Genomic DNA, 20,212 nt, shown 5'->3' with positions numbered 1-20,212 from the left:
CGCAGCCCACTTCCCCACACAGAAGTCCTCCTCACCCCACTGAGACCCCGGTGCCCTGTATTGGACCACCTCCTGCATGGGTGCTTTCCTTATCCTACTCGGACTTGGATGCTACACATTGGGTGGTCCTCCTGTGCAGACCCTCCTCACCCTGCTTAGGCTCTGATACTCCCCACAGGCCAGTCCTCCTATGTGTTGACTTTCTCACCCCACCTAGATTCCAACATACGATGCCTGGCTGCCACTGCTCCCTCCTTACCTAAATGCCTTCCTAGCCCTGCTTGGGGTCGAACACCCTGCTCTGGTCCACCATGACTACCCCCTTGGCCCCAACTAATAGCTTTAGGACTGAATTGTTTGGGTAGGGAAAGAGGAAGAGCTAATTTCTTTTTTCTTGAAGTTTATTTTACTCTCAGTGTGTCCTCTAGAATACAATCAACAGACCTCTAATGAGCTATTTTGTTCTCGGCTCACCCATTGTCTCTTCCCCCTGCCCCCAGTGTCATGCCCTGATTTTTACTCTGGTGAAATATTCTCTTATACTCTCAGTATATGTGTTTTAGGCAAGACTGACTTCACCCTTGCTCCAGGGATGGGCATGTGATTCAGTCCTGGCAAGCTGACCACATTCTCTTGGCCTTAGTGATTAGCATTACCTTTTACTCTGTTGCTTAGACCAAAAACAAGACAAAAACAAACAACAAACCATGCACTCATCCCTGACTTCTTTCTTTCTCCATACCCCACATCTAATTCATAAGCAAAATACTTTCCTTCAAAATATACCCCAGATAGAATCATTTCTCTCTGCCACATACAGAAGTATCCTATTCTAAGCCGTCTTCATCTCTCACCTGACCTGTCTGTCCCACTGTAGAGTATTCTTCACACAGCAGCCAGAGTGAGTCTTTTAAGACTTAAAGACAGATTATGTCACTCTGTTCAGTAGGCATCATAGCTTCCCCTTACACTCAGAACAATATCGATGTCCTTACATTATGGCCATCAAGGGCCTACATCAGGACTTACATCACCTGAAGAAGTTATAAAACTACAGATGCCTGTGCCCACCCCCAAGTGAAGCTGATTTAATCGACCTGGGGTATACCCTGGACATTGGTTTCTTTTAAAAGGTCCCCAGTGATTCTAAGAGCTGAGAACCATCTGGCCCTGGCTATCAGTCAGGCTCATATGTATCCCACTTGCTTTAGCCACCTGGGCCCCTCTGCTGTTCCTGGAGCATGCCAAGCATGATCCCACCTCAGGGTCTTTGCACTGCTGGATACCACGACTTCTGACACTAACTGCCCAGAATTCAGTCAAACTTCACAGGTTAAGAGCATAGTCCTTCATAAAGCTGCCCTTGATTCCATCAGCAGCAGCAAGCTCAGGGGTTCCCAGGCCACCCACTCTGATTAACTGGCTACTGGGGACACACTACCTTCTCAGTTTTCATAATTCACTAGAACGAGTCATAGAACTCAGGAAAACACTATACTTATGGTGACAGTTTTATTACAGCAGAAAGAATACAAACTGGGTCCAGCCAGAAGAAGAGAGGGAGGGGCTTCCCTGGTGGCGCAGTGGTTGAGAGTCCGCCTGCCGATGCAGGGGACACGGGTTCGTGCCCCGGTCCGGGAAGATCCCACATGCCGCAGAGCGGCTGGGCCCGTGAACCATGGCCGCTGAGCCTGCGCATCCGGAGCCTGTGCTCCGCAACGGGAGAGGCCACAGCAGTGAGAGGCCCGCGTACCGCAAAAAAAAAAAAAAGAGAGGGCGAGGTCTGGGAGGGTCTCAAATGCAAATCTTCTGTATCCTCTCCCCACAGAGTCAGGATGCATCAACATGTAACAATATGCACAGAATACTGTTAACCAGGGATGCTTACTCAAGCTTCGTTATCTTGCATGTTTACTGAGATTTCACTATGTAGGTATGATTGATTGAATCATTAGCCATATGATTAAACTCAGTCTCCAGTCCCCCTCCCCTCTGTGGAGATCGGGCTGATATCACATGGCTCAATTCCCCAACCCTTGACTTTTGGTGTGGCCAGACCCCCTATAAGCCAACTTCTTAGCATAAACTAAGGGGCCCAACATGTGTCACCTCATTAGCCTAAACTATCAGGGTTCACCATGAATGATAAAAATACTCCTATTACTCAGGAAGTTCCAAGGATTTAGAGGTTACTTCCCAGGAGCCAAGGACAAAGGCTGGTCAAATTCTTTATTATAGAACACTGGGTAAAGACATACCTGACCAGATCTACCCTGGACATTTTGGTTACATGATCTAATAAAACTCTTATTTGCTCAAGCCAGGTTGAGCTGCATTTTCTGTCACTATCAAGTAGTCCTTTGTGACACACAAATCAATTGTTTTTCCTGACTCCTATGTCTTCCCTTTAGTTCATATTGGGTGTAGTTGTTGGTTGGATCAATCTTCTTAAACAACAGTTCTGATCTTGTCACCCCACTGTTGAAACACCTCCAGCAATGAGTTACTTGAGGTGCTTTTTCTTTCTCGACTAGTCCAGAATATTCAGTCTGACATTCAAGGCCTACATCATCTGGCTCTGTTTCTCTGATCTCCCACAACTAGTCCTTAGATATACAACTTAACCAAAATGGACCACTTGCTTTTTCTTGAATGCTTTTTGCCTTTTCCCACTCTCTGCCTTTGTTATATCATCCCGTTTGTTTGGAATGGCCAACCCCTCCCCCCACCTGCCAAATTGTACTCCTTTCCCTCTTCCGTGAATTCTTCTCTAATAATCCCAGCTGTAAGCAATTTCTTGCTATAAATTCTTCACCAGTAGCACGTTCTTTGTATTTCTCTAGTAATACCTCTCACATCTTTTTTTTTTTAATTAATTAATTATTTATTTATTTATTATTTTTGGCTGCATTGGGTCTTCATTGCTGCGCACGGGCTTTTCTCTAGTTGCGGTGAGTGGGTCTTCTCTTGTTGCAGAGCACGAGCTCTAAGCTTCTCTTGTTGCAGAGCACGGGCTCTAAGTGTGCTGGCTTCAGTAGTTGTGGCACACGGGCTTAGTTGCTCCATGGCCGTGAGATCTTCCCAGACCAGGGCTCGTACCCGTGTCCCCTGCATTGGCAGGCGGATTCTTAACCACTGCACCACCAGGGAAGTCCCTCACATCTTATTTTTAATATTTGTCCTTTATTGATATTTGTACACTTCCATTATACTAATTCAATCTATATTTAATGAATTCTTACAATGCTCTAAGAATATAAATATGAATAATTAGTTTATGCCCCAAAGCAGTCAGTTATCTAGCAAAAGAGGGAAATATATCTTTTATCAACTGATTTTTATCAACCAGCCATTATCTCTCCAAATATTTTATCTCCCATATCCTGTCTATTCTCTCATTCTAGAATTCCTGTTAGATGTAAGTTGGACCTTCAAATTTTTTTCTCCATGCCTTTTCATATTCTCTATTTATTTAACTGTCCTACAGTGAGGAAAATTTGTTCAAATGTATCTTCAAGTTTACTAATTCCTTCTTCAGCTTAACCCATTTGTCCCGTGGTAAATTTAAATGACTATTCATTTCTAGATGTGTAACCGAGCAAAGATTCGTGTGCCTGCAACTCAGAAAGCCAGACTCTTGACAGTGGGAGTTTGCAATAAAGAAAGGATTTATTGCAGGGCGACAGGCAAGGGAGTGGGAGACAAGCCTCAGATCCACTCCAACTTGGTCCTTGAGTTAGGGGGTATTTTTAAGGGGGAAGAACAAAGAAGCTGGGGTTAATCATCGCCTTGTAGCATATCTTAATCATAGTTTTGGGAGTCAGGATGTCTCTGGTTTATGATTTTTTTTGGCCAGGTGGTCTATGGCTCAGAGATCTGTTAGCTCATCTTGCCCTGGAGAAACAACCTGAGCTTGTACATTTAATGGTGACATCAACAATTTTAGAATATTAACAATATTATCAATAACAAAAATCTCAGTCATCTGATTCTGGTGGATTAGTGTTCAGTTAGCACAGGATTGAGGTCAGATGGGACAAAAAAGGCAATAAAATTTGGATAGAGAGATAAATCATTAACTCTGCAAGGGAACTCGGTTTTAAAGGGACTTGGCTTCAGATGTTCGAATTTGTTCAAAATTTTTGGCTTTTCTTTTAGAGTGAATTGCCATTTGTTTGTTTTTTCGATGCCTTTTAGATTTTCAAAATTTAAAACACATACTTAGGTTATGGTCTCTTTCAGATTGTTTTTCTATATACCAAATTTTGAGATTAAAAAATCTTCTGTTTATATCCCTAATTCTTTTTTTTTGCATTCTATGTGAATTTCTATTATGAGCTCCCCTGCAGTGAGGCTCATTTTTGTCTGTGCTCATTCCATGCTGCATGGGTAGCAGAGTTTAATATTAACATCCTCTTGGTGTACTGGAGGCAACACTCACCCAGGATAATTTCTAGGCTTGAGGTTTCCTGCAGGATCAGGTAAAGTAAATTCAGATTACACACCAATGAAAGCAATAGGTTTGGAATTTTTATTTTTCACAGAAGTCGTGTTTTTTCCTACACAGAGTTAACTGTCATTTCTTGATATGGTTGGCTGAGAATTTTGGTCTTCTTTGGCTGGGATTGTAGCTTTGGAGAGTCCTGGCCTTACGTAGGCATCTCTGTTCCTGTTCCCCTTCAGGTGGGCCGAAGACGGCTTTTGTTCCTGATGAGCATTAAAACCCTGGTCTTACCAAATGAATGCCACTGTTTCCATCAGCTTCCCCAAGTTGCCACAGTCTCAATTCTTATATTTATCACTCTGGCTTTCAATTCCCTATGAATATACTTGAGGACTCCATTTCTTTCAGATAAAAATTAACTGTAAAGACTTTTTGTTGTTGTTATTTTTTATCCAGTGTTCCTAAGGGTTTATAGCTACTGGGATTCCTTGTTATCTTAGTCTACCACAGTGCTGGAACCACATTAAAAATAGATATGTATCCATCTACAAAATATCTATCCCACCAGATGACAACCTGATACATGCCATAACAGAAAAACAAAAGAAATCCTTTGGAAATTCTTAAAAGGTAGTAATCAATTGTGATTGCACGGTTTGAGAAAATCTTAATTTGGTAGCTGTCTTAGTCTGTTTTGGCTGCTTAACAGAAAACCACAGACTGGGTAGCTTATAAACAACAGAAATGTATTGCTCACAGTTCTGGAGACTGGAAGTCTGAGATCAGGGTGCCAGCATGGTCAGCTGAGGTCTCTCTTCCAGGATGCAGACTTCTCGTTGTATCCTCACATGTCAGAAAGGGCTAGGGAGCTCTGTAGGGTCTCTTTTTAAGGGCATTAATCCTATTCATGAGGGCTCCACTCTCATGACCTAAGCACCTCCTAAAGGTCCCACCTCCTAATACTATCACATTGGGCATTAGGATTTCAACATATGAATTTGGAGGGAACACAAACATTCAGACCATAGCAGTAACTAACAATTGAATTGGGCTTTGAAGAATGCACAGGATTTTGGCATGAAGAGAGGGAGAGGTAGGGTCTTGTGGGGGAAGCCCAGGTAAGGAATGAGCAGTCATGAACACGTATATTATTTTCATGCATTCAGTCCTATGTGGTTGGATCTGTGTGTGGCTTATTGGCTTGTAGTCTTGGGGTACGTGCCTGGAATCATCCCAGCATCTCCATACAAGTCCTTGCACAGTGCTCTGTGTGCCATATACACTAAATATTTACTGGATGAACAAATATACGTGAGAGAATGTTTCCAAAGGAGTAGAGGCTGAATATATGCAACCTCACTCTATGTCAGTTTGCTCACCTACAAACAAGAGGTTCACCTACAAACAAGACAGTAGCGCGGTATGACTTAAAATTCCTTTTGGTTCCAGCATTCTATGATAATACTTTGTACAACTTAGTGCCAATCCTAATTAGTTCCAATTTAAGCAAGGAAACATCTGGATGACTTTTTGTTAGGGTTAAGTGGATTTGGTTTTCTATATGCTACAGGGAAAGAGAATGAAAAGTAGTCTTGAAAAATGCTGTTTAATGTGGAACAAAGAGGATCAGAGGTTGACCCACTGCAGGGCTATATTCTTATAATCTACTCAGAGTTGCTGCTATCCTGGTCTAGATAAAGAGCCATTGCCTAGAAGTTCCCTTTTGAGATTCCAGTTTTCAAAAGGCTTCTCTGTATGCAACCTTAAGTTTCTAAAAATAAACAAAATAGGAAGACTTCTCCTTGGAGGAAACATTTAGCAATAATAACCACAAAAGTTTGAAAGGGAAATTCATTGTCCAAAAAAAGGAAGGAGAAAAAAATCTAGATTTCTTCTATTTTTTAAAACTTATTTTACCTCCTGAGCTTTGTAAAAGCTGCTTAGATAGACACAAAAGGGAAATGAGACAGTCAAGAATATTTCAGTTTGTATTTGAACAAAACAACCATCACTACCTCATTTAGGAATAATTTTTTAAAAAAGAAAAAAGCCATTAAAGTTTGTTTCTGTGACATCCACAATGCATTTATTCATTGATTCATTCTTTTATTTATCAAATTTTTCATTGAGCATCTAATATGTGTAGGATGTTATACTAGGCACTAGGTTGGAGATGTGACTTAACTGGTAATTCCATAGTGATCATTCAACATGGTAAACTCAGTCTTTCCTTCTGTGTGTTGGGCACTGTGGACTTGCTAATTCAACTTTTATTTGACCATTCTTCTAGTACGTTTTTCTATACTGCAGAGTTTGGAATGCTGAAAATTTCATTTCCCATGGTAGTTTCTTCCAATTTGGTGCACTTGCATGAGATTTGGGAGGCAGAAGTGGAGGCCATTTTCTTGACTTTTGCCTTATTCCATTGGCAAACAAGGTCATAAAATGTGAAGTTTTCTGCTAGTGGTGTTAACCGTGTCCATTATCCAGGTCTCTACGTATTCACAGGTGTTGCTGTGGAGAGGAAGCTGAATGCCACGTTCAGCTTCTTCATTCCCACTTCCTCATTTCTCCACTACAGTTATGACCATGTGTTCTTGAGCTCAATTGTTCAAATAGTAGCCTCGGAGGAATAGCTTCCCAGTGAGTTGCTTCTAAGGAGTGGTTCTACATTTCATTTCTAGAGACCAAGCTCTGCCAAGCATTTTATTAGCACCTAATTCCATGTGTTAAATCCTTTTCTGTTTAAAATGTGAAGAGTGTTTTTTGTTTCCTGCGTTGAGTCACGCCCAACACACCCTCCAATGTTATTTAGGGATAATAGTAGGACTCTTGGAGATTCAGCATTTGGGGATGTTTTTGTTATAACAGATCCCTATATATTTAGTTTCTCATTTCTTACCAAATATTGCAGTGAGAATTAGAACATACAGAAGTAAGTCAGACAGAGAGAGACAAATATCATATGATATTGCTTATATGTGGAATCTAAAAAAAATGAAACAAATGAACTTATTTTCAAAACAGAAACAGACTCACAGAAAACAAACTTATGGTTACCAAAGGGAGAAGGGTGGGGGAAGGGATAAATTGGGAGTCTGGGACTGACATATATATATATATATATATTGCTATATTTAAAATAGATAATTAGGACTTCCCTGGCAGTCCAGTGGTTAAGACTCCGCACTTCCAATGCAGGGGATGCAGGTTCGATCCCTGGTTGGGGAACTAAGATCCCCCGTGCTGCATGGTGTGGCCAAAAAAATAAAAATAAAAACTAAAATTGATAACCAACAAGGACCTACTGTATAGCACAGGGAACTCTGCTCAATATTCTGTAATAACCTAAGTGGGAAGAGAATTTGGAAGAGAATAGCTATATGTGTATGTATAACTGAATCACTTTGCTGTACACCTGAAACTAATACAACATTGTGAATCAACTCAACTCCAATATAAAATAAAAATAATTTAAAAAAAAGAACATACATGTATCAGGTGGGTCACTGGAATTGGCAATGTGCTGTTGAGGTTAAAAGCACCGGCTCCAAGTCAGATAACCTGAGGTTCCCCAAGAGAATATGAGCTTCTTGAGAACTGGTTCACCATGGATTCCCCGGGTTCTAAAACAGTGCCTGGCAAAATCCAGACCCTTATCATACATTTCCTTTGCATAGATTAGTTTGCCTCCTCTAACCCATACTAGCCGAATTACACAGCCCCACTGGGAAGGCAGATTACACAGCTGGGGGTACCGTACTTTGCCAGGGGCAGAACTTCTGTGGAGCCAGGCAGATTAGGGCTGGGTACCAGGGCTGCCATAGGTCCTGCCATCATGGCTGTAATGGAGGTTGTGTCCACGCCCGGCCCTCCCTCATGGGGGTTCTGGAAGGGCTCTGGGAGTTTGGAAATGAGTGACAGTGGCTGGGTCTCTTCATGGAGCAAGCAGGCAGAGCCGAGCAAACCTAAGGGTGTGCACATCCTGGGCCTAACATGCCCATTTGCATTCACATACAGGGCGTGAATCATCAGCTATACAGTTCTTCTGCCAGCCCAGTCCAGGAAAAATACAACGTTTTCATTCTTTGGTGAGAGGAGTGTTTCTGTACCTGCTGAAGATAACCTGATTGCCACTGGCCAGACCCAAATGTTATTCCAAAGACACAAAATATTTTTTCTTCAACTAACATAGCTTCCCAGCATGATGTGGAGTGAGCCTTTGGAGTATAATGAGTAGATGGATCCCATCCTAGCCACGTGGCTTGGGCAATATCAGACTTCTCTAAGCTTCAATTCCTTATGTGCCGAATGGGGAAAAGGATGGTCACAGGTAGTTGTGAAGATTACGTTTCTGGATACAAAACACAGGTCCTCCCCTGACTTCTCCAACTTAAAAATGAACCCAGTAATCTGTGCTCTCCCCACCCCACCAGACTCTTGAGTCACTCCCTAACCTTCATCTCATTGGTTCGTGCAGTGTGTCATTCATGTGAGATATTTGTGCATGAGTCACTGAGCACCTACTATGGCAAGATATTGCAGTGGAGGCGAAGTGGCACCCAAAGATGGGCGGAGCCTGTGAGGGGCTGACCCTTGGAGCCCCAGCCCATGCCCCGATGTCCTTGGAGGAGATAATATTCCACCAGCCTCATCACATCCCACCACCCACAGCAGACCATAGTATTTTGGTTTTTTCTACAGGTTTTTTGGGCAAAAGCTGTATTCCTTGAGAATCCACTTAAAAATCCTTTTTACAAATAAGGCCTCAAGGATAGTGGCATTCTTTCAAAGTAGTAATCAGTGGCGGCTCATTAACTCCTCCTGTTTATCTCATACTCTGTTGCATCTTTTTCCTGGTGGCTTCAGGCTGTCCCAGGAAGAGGAAGTCTGCAGAACTGCCCTCCAGGGGCCCACAGAGTGAGATAGAGTTGCCTTTCCTATTTACTCTTAACACTTCTTAATTTTTAGCGCTATGGGTAAAATCTTCTTATTCTTTCCCCTGAAGAAGAAAAGGGTAATATTTTTCACTTTGTTTTGCAAAAATGTGTTGGTACGACTTAGCTTCTAATTACAGCTTCACCATCATGATATCATAATGGTTGCTTCAAAGACCATGAAATAATAGATTTTGAGGAGTATAACACATTTGATGTACAGGAGTACATCTGTAATTACTGTATACATTCTAATTACAATGCTTCTTACCTAGGTATTCTTGCTCAAGGACAAAAAAAAACAAACTGCTTCTATTTTCAGTTAACCTATTTATACTCTGAGGCCTAAACCTGCCTAGTGAAACATGGACTCTGGCATCGATGTCCTTTCTAGTAGCCCTACAAAGGTGACTTGAGTGTACAAACTGGTAACACAATGTGATTGCCTTAAATTATATAAAAATCTTATACATGATCTCAAATGTTAGAATCTTTTTTTAAAACTGAAGTATATTTGATTTACAACATTGTGTTAGATTCTGGTGTACAGCAAAGTGATTCAGTTATATATGTATATTCTTTTTCATTATAGCTTATGAAAGGTATTATGTATAGCTTATACAGGATGTTGAATATAGTTCCCTGTGCTATATAGTAAGTCTTTGTTGTTTATCTGTTTTATATATAGTGGACTGTATCTGCTAATCCCAACCTCCTAATTTATCCCCCCTTTCCCCTTTGGTAACCACAAGTCTGTTCTCTGTGTCTGTGAGTCTATTTCTGTTTTGTAAATAAGTTCATTTGTATCATATTTTAGATTCCACAAATAAGTGATAACATATGATATTTATCTTTCTCTGTCTGGCTTACTTCACTTAGTATGATAATCTCTAAGTCCATCCATGTTGCTGTAAATGGCAGTATTTCATCAAATGTTAGAATCTTAACCCTGTGATTCTCTAGCAAACAAACACCCCACCCATCTAAGGAAGTGGGCTAATTTTTACCTTTCTGCTTAGCTCACTTCTCTAGGGTGTGAGGGTGGAGAAAAAACTCACGGGAGTCAAAATAAGCTCACGATAATCTGTTTCCATCTAATTAGAATTAATTCACTGATCTCATTGGCTAATTTTTCAGAAAATACAAGGTAAAAATGAAAAGTATAGAACTTACTCAAAAAACTCCAGTTGAAACTGTCAACATCCTTACTCCGTAATGTTTCTGACACCTTGAGTACTATTTGAACATGTGGGGCTGACGAATTATAAGTAGAGATAAAATATTTAGAGTCATTATTTTGTTTCATGTCTTGAAAAAACAGATATGGTGGGAAGGACACAGAAGAAGGAGTCAGAAGAACAGAAGGATAATCTTGGCTCTGCCATTTCCTAGTGTCTCAAGCAAATCACTTAACCATTCAGAACTGCAGTGTCTTTATTTAACAAAATACAGATGATGTGTTTTCTCAGTGGTATGGTTTAGCAATTCTGAAAAAAAAATTGTGTATTCTTGGCATGAGCAAGTAGGTCAGTATATTGAGGATAAGGGGAGTCAGGTTTTTCATTGTAAGAAAAGGGGGTTACAAACAGGAAAAGGGAGAAACAAGAAGGAGCCCTGGAATGTTGGGTTAGTACTGGAGGTATCAGGATGAGTTCATTTTAGGAGAGCAAGAGTGACAACGAGAGAACAAAAGAGAGAGAGAGGAAAACAATCAGAAAAAGAAAAGGAGGCAGAGGAGGAGAGGAAAGGGGGAGAAGGGAGGGAGGAAGGAGGAACGAAGGAAGGAAGGAAGCTAGGTAAGGCTGATTCTAGCATTGAGTAGGAAAAGAACAAGATTCCAGATGTGCCTGGAATAACTTCATGTGCCCCAGGAACCAGGCAAACTGAAGTCCCTGAAAATCTGCAATAATCTTGGAAAGGGATTGGACCATGTGGGTTGGGTGGCTTGAAATACTTATATCTGAATCTCAAAAGACCAGGTTCCAATCTGAACTAAATATAGGGAGGCCAAATTAAGGCATTCTAATGATATTATTTCCCTTAGATTTCCCAGATCTGATGGGACCAAGACCTTTGGGTCTTCTTCTACGTTATCCCAATTATCATGAAGTATGATGTAAAGCAAAAGAAAAAAGGATTTGATTATACCACTTTCTATGTTGCAGATAATTCTCACTTGGAACCCAGTGGAGCTTCCTTGATTCTTAATTTCCATTGCATCTACTCGCCAAACAATTTTAAGATTCAGTGATGGCTTTTCATTACTCTTAGAAGAACAGTCAGACCCCTTACCATAGTCTGTAAAGCCCTGTACAATGTGGTTCCAGCCTTGGCACTCAGACCCAGCCCCGTATGCCTTGGCCACTCCACACTACACTGATGTGTCCTTAGGTTAAGCTTTGTCCTCCCTCAGGGCCTTTGCTTATGCTGTTCCCTCTGCTTGGAATGCTCTTCTCAACCCTCTTTGTTGAGCTAACTCCTATTCTTACTTGTAATATCAGCTTAAAGTTCATTTCCTAAAAGATGCCCTCCCTATCCTACTAGTCTAGGTTTCCTAGTCTTCTCCTTTTACATATTTAACAAAATTGACATTTAAATATTTGTTTTTACAATTATTTGTTTTATTTCTGACTCCACACAAGATTTATAAGCTTTATAAGATCAGGGATAAAACAGTGCCTTGCTAATGGTAGGGGCTTAATACTTGTGGAAGGAAAGAAAGTCAAGAGATAAATAATTCACTGTGTTTGTGCCATAATGTTACTTCTTGAAAATGTTAAAATTTCTAGGAAGGTTTGTTTGTTATATTATTTCACTTTTAAAATAATTATTATTCTATATTAAAATCATTACAAATGGAAATATTTAAAATTAGTATGTGGTACATATATACAATGGAATATCACTTGGCCATAAAAGAGAATGAAATAATGCCATTTGCAGCAACATGAATGGACCTAGAGATTATCATACTAAGTGAAGTAAGTCAGAAAGGGAAAGACACATATGATATGATATCACTCATATGTGGAATTTAATTTTTTTTAAATGATATAAATGAACTTATTTACAAAACAGAAACAGACTCACAGATTTCGAATTTAGGATTACCAAAGGGGAAATGTGGTGGGGAGGGATAAATTAGGAGCTTGGTATAAACATACACACATTACTATATATAAAATAGTTAACCAACAGGGATGTACTGTGTAGCACAGGGAACTCTACTCAATATTCTGTAATAACTTATATGGGAGAAGAATCTGAAAAAGAACAGATACATGTATATGTATAACTGAATCACTTTGCTATACACCTGAAACTAACACAACATTGTTAATCAACTATACTCCAATAAAATTTAAAAATAAATAAAATAAAATTAGTATTTCACCCATAATTTTAGTTTATCTGTTGCTTTCTTTACAATCATGAACTCTAGTTTTACAGGCACACAAAGTATTGTGCTGGTAAATGTTTAGCAACTGGCACTTTAAGTGTGGGTCTAACATGAACATTGATTAATATTTTCATTTACATTAATGCTTAAGACAAAAGAGTGATAATGCAAGATCTTCCCTCATTTGTCAGTGAGAAGAGCACATTTTTGGCTAAGTTTTCAAATACTGGCAAAATATTGCCTCAGTTTTTAATTCCACTTACAATGTAAGGACAACAGATTGGACACATTTCAAGTTTAATAACATTATTAACATATTCTCTACCATTTTCTTAAGTCTAGACAATCAGCATGAAAAAAATAACCAACCCTGATTTGTAGCATTTGCCAGTCTCCATGGTGTAAATGCTGCTGTCATGGCCAATTTCAAACCATCCATGAGGTACCAAATAAGACATGTGCAGTAGTGGCCAGCACATAGTATTTCCACTATACAGATATCTGTTTAATTTTTCATAACGACCGTGTTTAACAACTGGCTTGCAAAATCCCTGAAAACGTAGCAGTTGGTTCTCAAAAACCTACAATACAAGTCAGCTCCAGCACATCACTGTGTATCCATCCACACATGTTCATACACAGTGTGTGCATATAATTTTACTGTAGACACAATTTGTGTTCTACTTTTTCTATTTGGTTTTATTTCATTTTTCCATTATTAAATTTAGTAGTCCACTCATTGGTATACCAGAAATATATTTAAACATACCTCTTTTGTTAGGAGCTTAGTTGATCTGTGATTTTAAATTATAATCTATATTAAATATATGTGTACAGTGTAATTTTTTCCTCTGTAGAAATATGTACCTGAAAACACTTTGAGGAATGGGAGTATGGATAAAAATATTTTTATGACTTTTGCTCTTGTAATGATCTAGAAAGATCCACATTTTATTTAGTTGGTATTTCCACATACAGAAATGTTCCCATGGCCCCAAGATTTAGAGGGAAATTTATAATCCAGTAGCATTGTAGGACCACATTGATCATTGACATCAAACTTACCCTAAGTAATAATGGTTATACTGGTAAACAAGTGCTAATGTTTTTATTTGTTTTGGGGAAAGAGACAGTGCATTAATATTTTGGGGGGGTGTGGAGAAGGCCACATGGGGATCATGACCAGTTTCACTGCAGTCATTGTCACATGACCTACATTAGCTAAATGGCACCACCTATCCAATGTATAAATGTCTTCTCTTCCCTGAGATTGATTCTTCTGGGTTATGACTCTTCTCTAGTTCCTATAAGAAACTAGCCCCAATCCTGCCCCACACCGCAGACTTCACATAGCACGGCAACTTCAATATACTCAGGCTGTTCTTGGCTTGGCTTTGAACCACTTGTCACCACCCTTCCCTCAGAATACACTCTGTCCTCGTCCCCCTGCTTGCCTTCTGACTGAATCGCACTTTTCCTCACTTTCAGCCTTTCCTGATGCCTGGAAATGTCTTGCTGGTTCAGATCATAGGGCATACCAGACCCAGTTTGGTTTCTCTTGTACTTACAGCACCCTGGAGGAACTTGCATAAAAACCACTTGTGACTGATGGAGTGTTCGGACTCTCCATTACAGAGTCTCTCTTCCTCTCCTGCTCTTTCTTACGGTGCAAACATGCATGTGTTCAGCTAACAAATATTTATCTCAGATGCAGCTGGGATAGTGTGAAAATAAGATAGACAAGCTTGATGCTGTAATGGAGCTAACATTCCAATGTGGAGAAAAACAACTAACAAGCAAATGCATAAATACCCAAAACTTTCGGATAGGGTCATGACTATTAAAAAAAGAAAAGAAAAAGAAAAAGCACGTAGAGCAAAAGAGGACCAGGTGGGTGGGTGGAGCACAATATCAGATGAGTCGGTAAGGGGTCTCCGAGGCGGTGGCACTTGAATGCCTGAATGGCTAATGGGGCCAACCAGATGACGCCTGAAGGGAATAATACTACAGATGGAGGGAACAGCAAATGCAAGAGATCTGAAACAAAAATGAGCCTGATGTGTTGAAGGAGAAGAGGCCCAGTGTGGCTAAAGTGTAGCTAGAGAGGGAGAGGGCAGTATGAACTGGGGTCATAGATGTAGGCAGAGTCCACACCACAAAGAGCCTTATAGGCCATTTGATTTGATTCTTAGTAAAAGTGGAAGCTACTTAAGGATTTGGGGTTGGCTTATATTTTAAAGTGGGATGAGGGAGTTTGGAAGCAGGTAAGTCAGTTCTGTGGCTAGTTCTGCAGTCCAGGTGAGAAATGATGCTGGTTCTGAACTTTGCACTGTGGGAGCAGCTGTGGAGCTGGAGGGAAGTGGACAGGCTTGGAATATGTGCTAACAATGGAAGTGGCGCTAACAACCCTCTACTTATGAACTGAATGTGTGGGTGCAAAAGAAGGCGCGGAATCAAGGAATAGCAGTATTTGGGTTTGAGCAACTCTGCGTAGATGGTTATTCATTTACACAGTGGGGGAAATCTGAGTAGCAGTCATTTTTTTTTGTTGTTTGTTTGTTTGTTGATTTAGAAATCAGGAGTGTCATGCTGGACATGCCGAATATGAGATGCAAAGTGTTGATGTGGAGTAGACACAGATCAGCATAAGTATGGAACTCAGAGGAGAGGTCAGGGCTGAGGATATAATTTTAGGAGCCATCAGAATGCAGACGATATTTAAAGCTGGGGGTTGCATACACTGCTTTGGAGGGAGTGTGTCATCAAAGAAGAGGGCAGGGGAGAAGGAACCAGCAAAGAAGATTGAGAAGAAGTAGCCACTGAGGGAGTGGGGACACCAGGAGGAGTTAGTGGGTGGTGGAGAGCAAGAGGAGAAAGTGGTAAATGGTGTCGCATGCTGTTTAGAAGTAAAAGAATGTCAAGTTGGGAACGTTTCATGAGCTGTGGCAATTTGGAAGTTGGGAACTTTGACAAGAAGAGTTTCAGGGGGGTGGAGGTGGGAGAATACTGATGGGAGGACAGTGAGAGGAGCATGAATATAAACTACTTTTATTTGGGGGGACAAATTTTGCTGTGGAGGTGTGGCAGAGATACTACTTGCCTTCTTCACACCTATCTTCCCGTTTTACTTTAGAAGCAAAGCCTCTTTACCTTGTCTTTGCTGCCTGGAACAAAGGCTTCATTTTCCAGCCTCCCTTGTAGTTGAAGACTGAAATGTGGTCCTAGGACTAGGTTCTTGACATAGTATTTCTAGGCAAGTCTTCTTTTTTTTTTTGAAAAGATTAAAATTCCTTAATTTTTTATTCCTGGTACTGCTACCACAATTTACAGGGCGATATACCTGATCTAATGAAAAGAGAAAGAAAAAGTCAAAGCTACAACAGATAAAAGAGCTCAGAAATGTGCATCTAATTGACACTACACTGCATTCGTCAACAGCTGCACTTTTTGCAAACTGTGGCCATGAACAGTTGTCCTGAACACGAAGGGTTTCCTGTTTAAGCTGCAGTAACTTTTCCGACTAAGGATCATCATTCCTTCTGTGGCAGAGTTTTGCAGTTCCTCTAATGCATTTGGGACGACTGTCTCAAAGTAACCTGCAGCTTTCCTGACAACTCCTTGCTCTCTCTCCTGCTAAGAACTGTAGCTCTTTTCTTTGGAGTTTTTAGAACCTTCTGCTACCCTATCCACCACTTTCACCACCAGATCCATAGCCATCACCATAGGGACTTCCCAAGCTTCTTCCACCAAAACTGCCCCCCTTCATGGGTCCATAATTTGACTGCTGTTGTCCACTATAATTTCCAAAATCATTATAGCTCCCACCACCACCATAGTTACCTTCAAAATTTCCTCCTTCATTGTAACCATCATATCCTCCACCACCGCCACCATATCCACCACCTTGGTTTCCATATCCTGGCCCACCACCACCATAGCCTCCTCTACTACTGTAACCAGGACCACCGCCATAGCTACCACCGTCGCCTCCAAATCCATCATATCCGCCATCACCTCCTCCATGACTACCTCTGCTGCCACCACCTCTACTACCATAGCCTCCTCTTCCACCAAAGTTTCCATCACGGCCAGTTACCTCCACTGCCTCCAAAGTTTCCTCCATGACCCATAAAGCTGCCGGATCCACCTCCACGACCTCTTTGTGATCCAGCAGATTGCCTTTCTTGTTTAGAAAGGGCCTTTTTCACTTCACAATTATGCCCATTAAGAGTGTGGTATTTCTGAACAACAGTCTTATCAACTGTATCATGATCATCAAAAGTCACTCTCTTTTTTCCACTCTGCCTGTATTCCATAACTTCTATGGTTTCAATCTTGCCATACTTTTCAAAGTAGTCTCTCATATTATATTCTTCTGTATCTTCTTTAATACCACCAACAAAAATTTTCTTCACTGTTAGATGGGCACCAGGCTTTACAGAATCCTCTCTAGAAACAGCTCTCTTTGGTTCCACTACACGCCCATCAACCTTGTGTGGTCGAGCACACATTGCTGCATCCACCTCTTCAACACAACAGTAAGTCACAAAACCAAAGCCCCTGGAACATTTTGTTTGGGGGGGTCTCTCATCACCACACAACCTGTAAGTGTGCCCCATTTCTCAAAATGTTCTCTTAAGCTATCATCTGTAGTTTCAAAGTTCAGACCACCAATAAACAGTTTTCTCAACTGTTCTGGTTCCTCTGGATCATGGACCTCCTCCCCCTGCGGCAGCGGCGATGGCCAGAGTCGGGCTGGGGGCGACTGGGTGGTGATTTTACCTCCATTTTGAGACCGGACTCGCCTAGGCAAGCTTTTTAAAAGGAAGCAATTCAGCTGGGAGGAACACCACTTTCACGTTTTTCCTGCTGCCTGGAATGTGGGGTGTGATGACTTTACCTCAAGAGCAGCCATCCTGAGCCATGAGGTAATTTAGAGCACAACATCCAAATCCAATGCAGTGGAAAATATGGTAGAAGGAGTCTGATCTCTGATGACTCAATGGATTGCCTGTTTTTGCACATCTTTAGTGTGAGAGAAGAAACACTTGCATGTCTTCCCCTCTTACATTAACCAAATCTATTCCTAATTAATACAGAATCAAAGCAAAGAAATGGGTTGTGGGTTGGAGATAGGCATGAGGTCAATAGAGGTTTTGTTTGCTTGTTTTTAAATCGAACAATTCACTGGGTAGGAATTAGATACTCTGATCTATTCTTTGGAAAAATTCCACAGTTATTCAAGATACCTGTTATAAAAGTTTTTGTTTCTGGATTTAGATTTAGTGTATCAGTCAGGGTTCTTGTGTCCAAGCTATAGAAACCGACTCTGGCTGGTTCAAGCAGAAAAGGAAATGCCCGAAGGCAATCAGTGCCTAACTGAATTGTGGATGGCTGGGAAGTCAGGCTTGGACAGTAGGTAGAAAGAGGCAGGCAGGACACAGGACCACAGATACAGTCATGTCATGGAATCGGTCTGTCAGGGACACCATAGCCATTGCTGATGAACTCCAGATGCCCCTTCTGCCCACACCACTCCTGGAGGCTGAATGCTATTGCCAAATAGATTCTCTGCCACCATCCCCTCCTTCTTTGTGTCATAAGTGCCTTCTTCAAAACCTGTGATGGAGTAACTGATTGACCTAACTTATGTACCCTTCTAGCTGCCAGGGAAGCTGGGAAAGAAACATTCTGGCTTTTTTAGACCTCTAGAGTGAGAGGTGCCTCCCACAAAAAGTCATATAGGGGTTCAGATGCCAGGTGAACAAAGTAATAATTAAAAATACCAGCAAATATCTACTACGTTTAGTTTAAGTATTATAATAAATAATATTTAGTATTCATTTAAAAAGTTGACAGGTAAGCGACACATACCATGGTAATTTCAATGTGAATTTTTAGGTCTATTTGGATTATGTAGTGGTGCGGGCAGAAGGGGGTATCCAGAAAGATAAATATTTAAAACTGCAATAAATTACTAAAATATACAGAAAAAAATCAAAGGTACATTTGAATGGTAAAATCAGCTTCTGTGTCAGAGGCCTATTGTTAAGATAAGGTAAGAAAATGTAAATGTAAATGTCAAATAAAAATATTTTGTAAGAGTAGAGTATACCTGTGCATGTCTTTTGAGTACAGGGTTATGTCTACAGCATGGAAGGACAACTGGCAAATTCATCCATTACTTTTGTAAATTTTCTAGCATTAGCAATTTACCATTTATTTAGTACTTACTCTGTGTTTGGCATTGTGTGAGGTACACACATTTTCTTATTCTCACGACAACCCTTCAAGTCATCCCCCCTCTATGGCTACAAAAATTTAGGTGCAGAGAAGCCAAGTCACTTGCTAAAGGTCATGCAGCTGGTGAATGACATAAATAGGATTTTAATTCGGGTTTAATGAATGAAACGTGGGTACAATTTAGCAAAGGAGTGCAGTAGGGCACTTAAGGAGCTCCAAAGCCTTATCCAGGTTAATTCACTTCAAGAATCATCCCAGTTTATACATTAATTAGGAGACTCTAGATGCTAGCTAGAGTTCCACATGATTTAGGTAAACATCCATATGATTTAGTATCTTAGATGGCATATGATGATCAGCAGCAAATATGACTTGACAGTTTGTCCTTATCTATTGAAATATCTTCAGCTTTATGTTGGTAGATGTGACAATTTCCATGTACGTCAAGCTGGAGATTTATAAAAAGTGGATTTGGCCCAAATTATCTAGATGCATGTTTATGCTCATTAGATTTACCCACTTACCTTGTTAGTGGGTCAAACAATTAGTAGAATAAATAATCAAGTTTCTAGTTTAATTAGAATACTGTCCAAACATATTGAGGGAGAAATTGACCAGAAATTAATCATATTTAAATGCATATTGAGTGGACATGTTGACCTCTCATTTTGCATATATATATCTGATTATAGATATTATATAAGATTTATTTTCAGAATTTTATTGTCTTATAGTAGAACCTGATAATATGAATCATCATACTGGATAGCGTTACCTTCATGAATTAAATAAAAAAAATTTCTACTAAAGGAAACAAAAAGGACAGAAATACATTAATTCCTGTTCCATAATGACACAAGAGGGAAGGCTTACTGTTGGATAAATTGAAAAGGAAATGGTCTTTGGAGAGATAAAAATGGAATTTGTTACCTTTTAAGAGGATGTAGTTTTGTTTTTTTTTTTCCTCTCTGCCTCTGAGTTAATGCTCTTATTCAATTGTGACAGTGCAATCTATTGAAAGTGACTTTTCCCTTTCTTGCCAGTGGAGAGGAGGTGCAGGTTACTAAGCCTCTGAGGGAGCTCCCTGCATCTTGAGCTGGAGACAGGGCTTTAGTGGGTTTATGGAGACGCTGAAATCATATACAAAATGTTGAATTTAGGAATGTGTGAGTGTTTTTGTGGGAAGAG

General features: G+C 40.4%; 1 pseudogene; it reads right to left on the bottom strand.

Moving 5' to 3' along the window:
* Positions 1-16,348: 16,348 nt before the first annotated feature.
* LOC114903043 lies at positions 16,349-17,569 on the bottom strand (annotated as a pseudogene).
* Between the last annotated feature and the right edge of the window lie 2,643 nt (positions 17,570-20,212).

This window comes from Monodon monoceros, unplaced genomic scaffold (assembly GCF_005190385.1).
Source record: "Monodon monoceros isolate NGI ecotype Baffin Bay Population unplaced genomic scaffold, NGI_Narwhal_1 Super_Scaffold_20, whole genome shotgun sequence".
Taxonomy (NCBI): domain Eukaryota; kingdom Metazoa; phylum Chordata; class Mammalia; order Artiodactyla; family Monodontidae; genus Monodon; species Monodon monoceros.
Note: the sequence above shows the minus strand (reverse complement) of the source record. Positions and strands in the feature narration are given on the sequence as shown.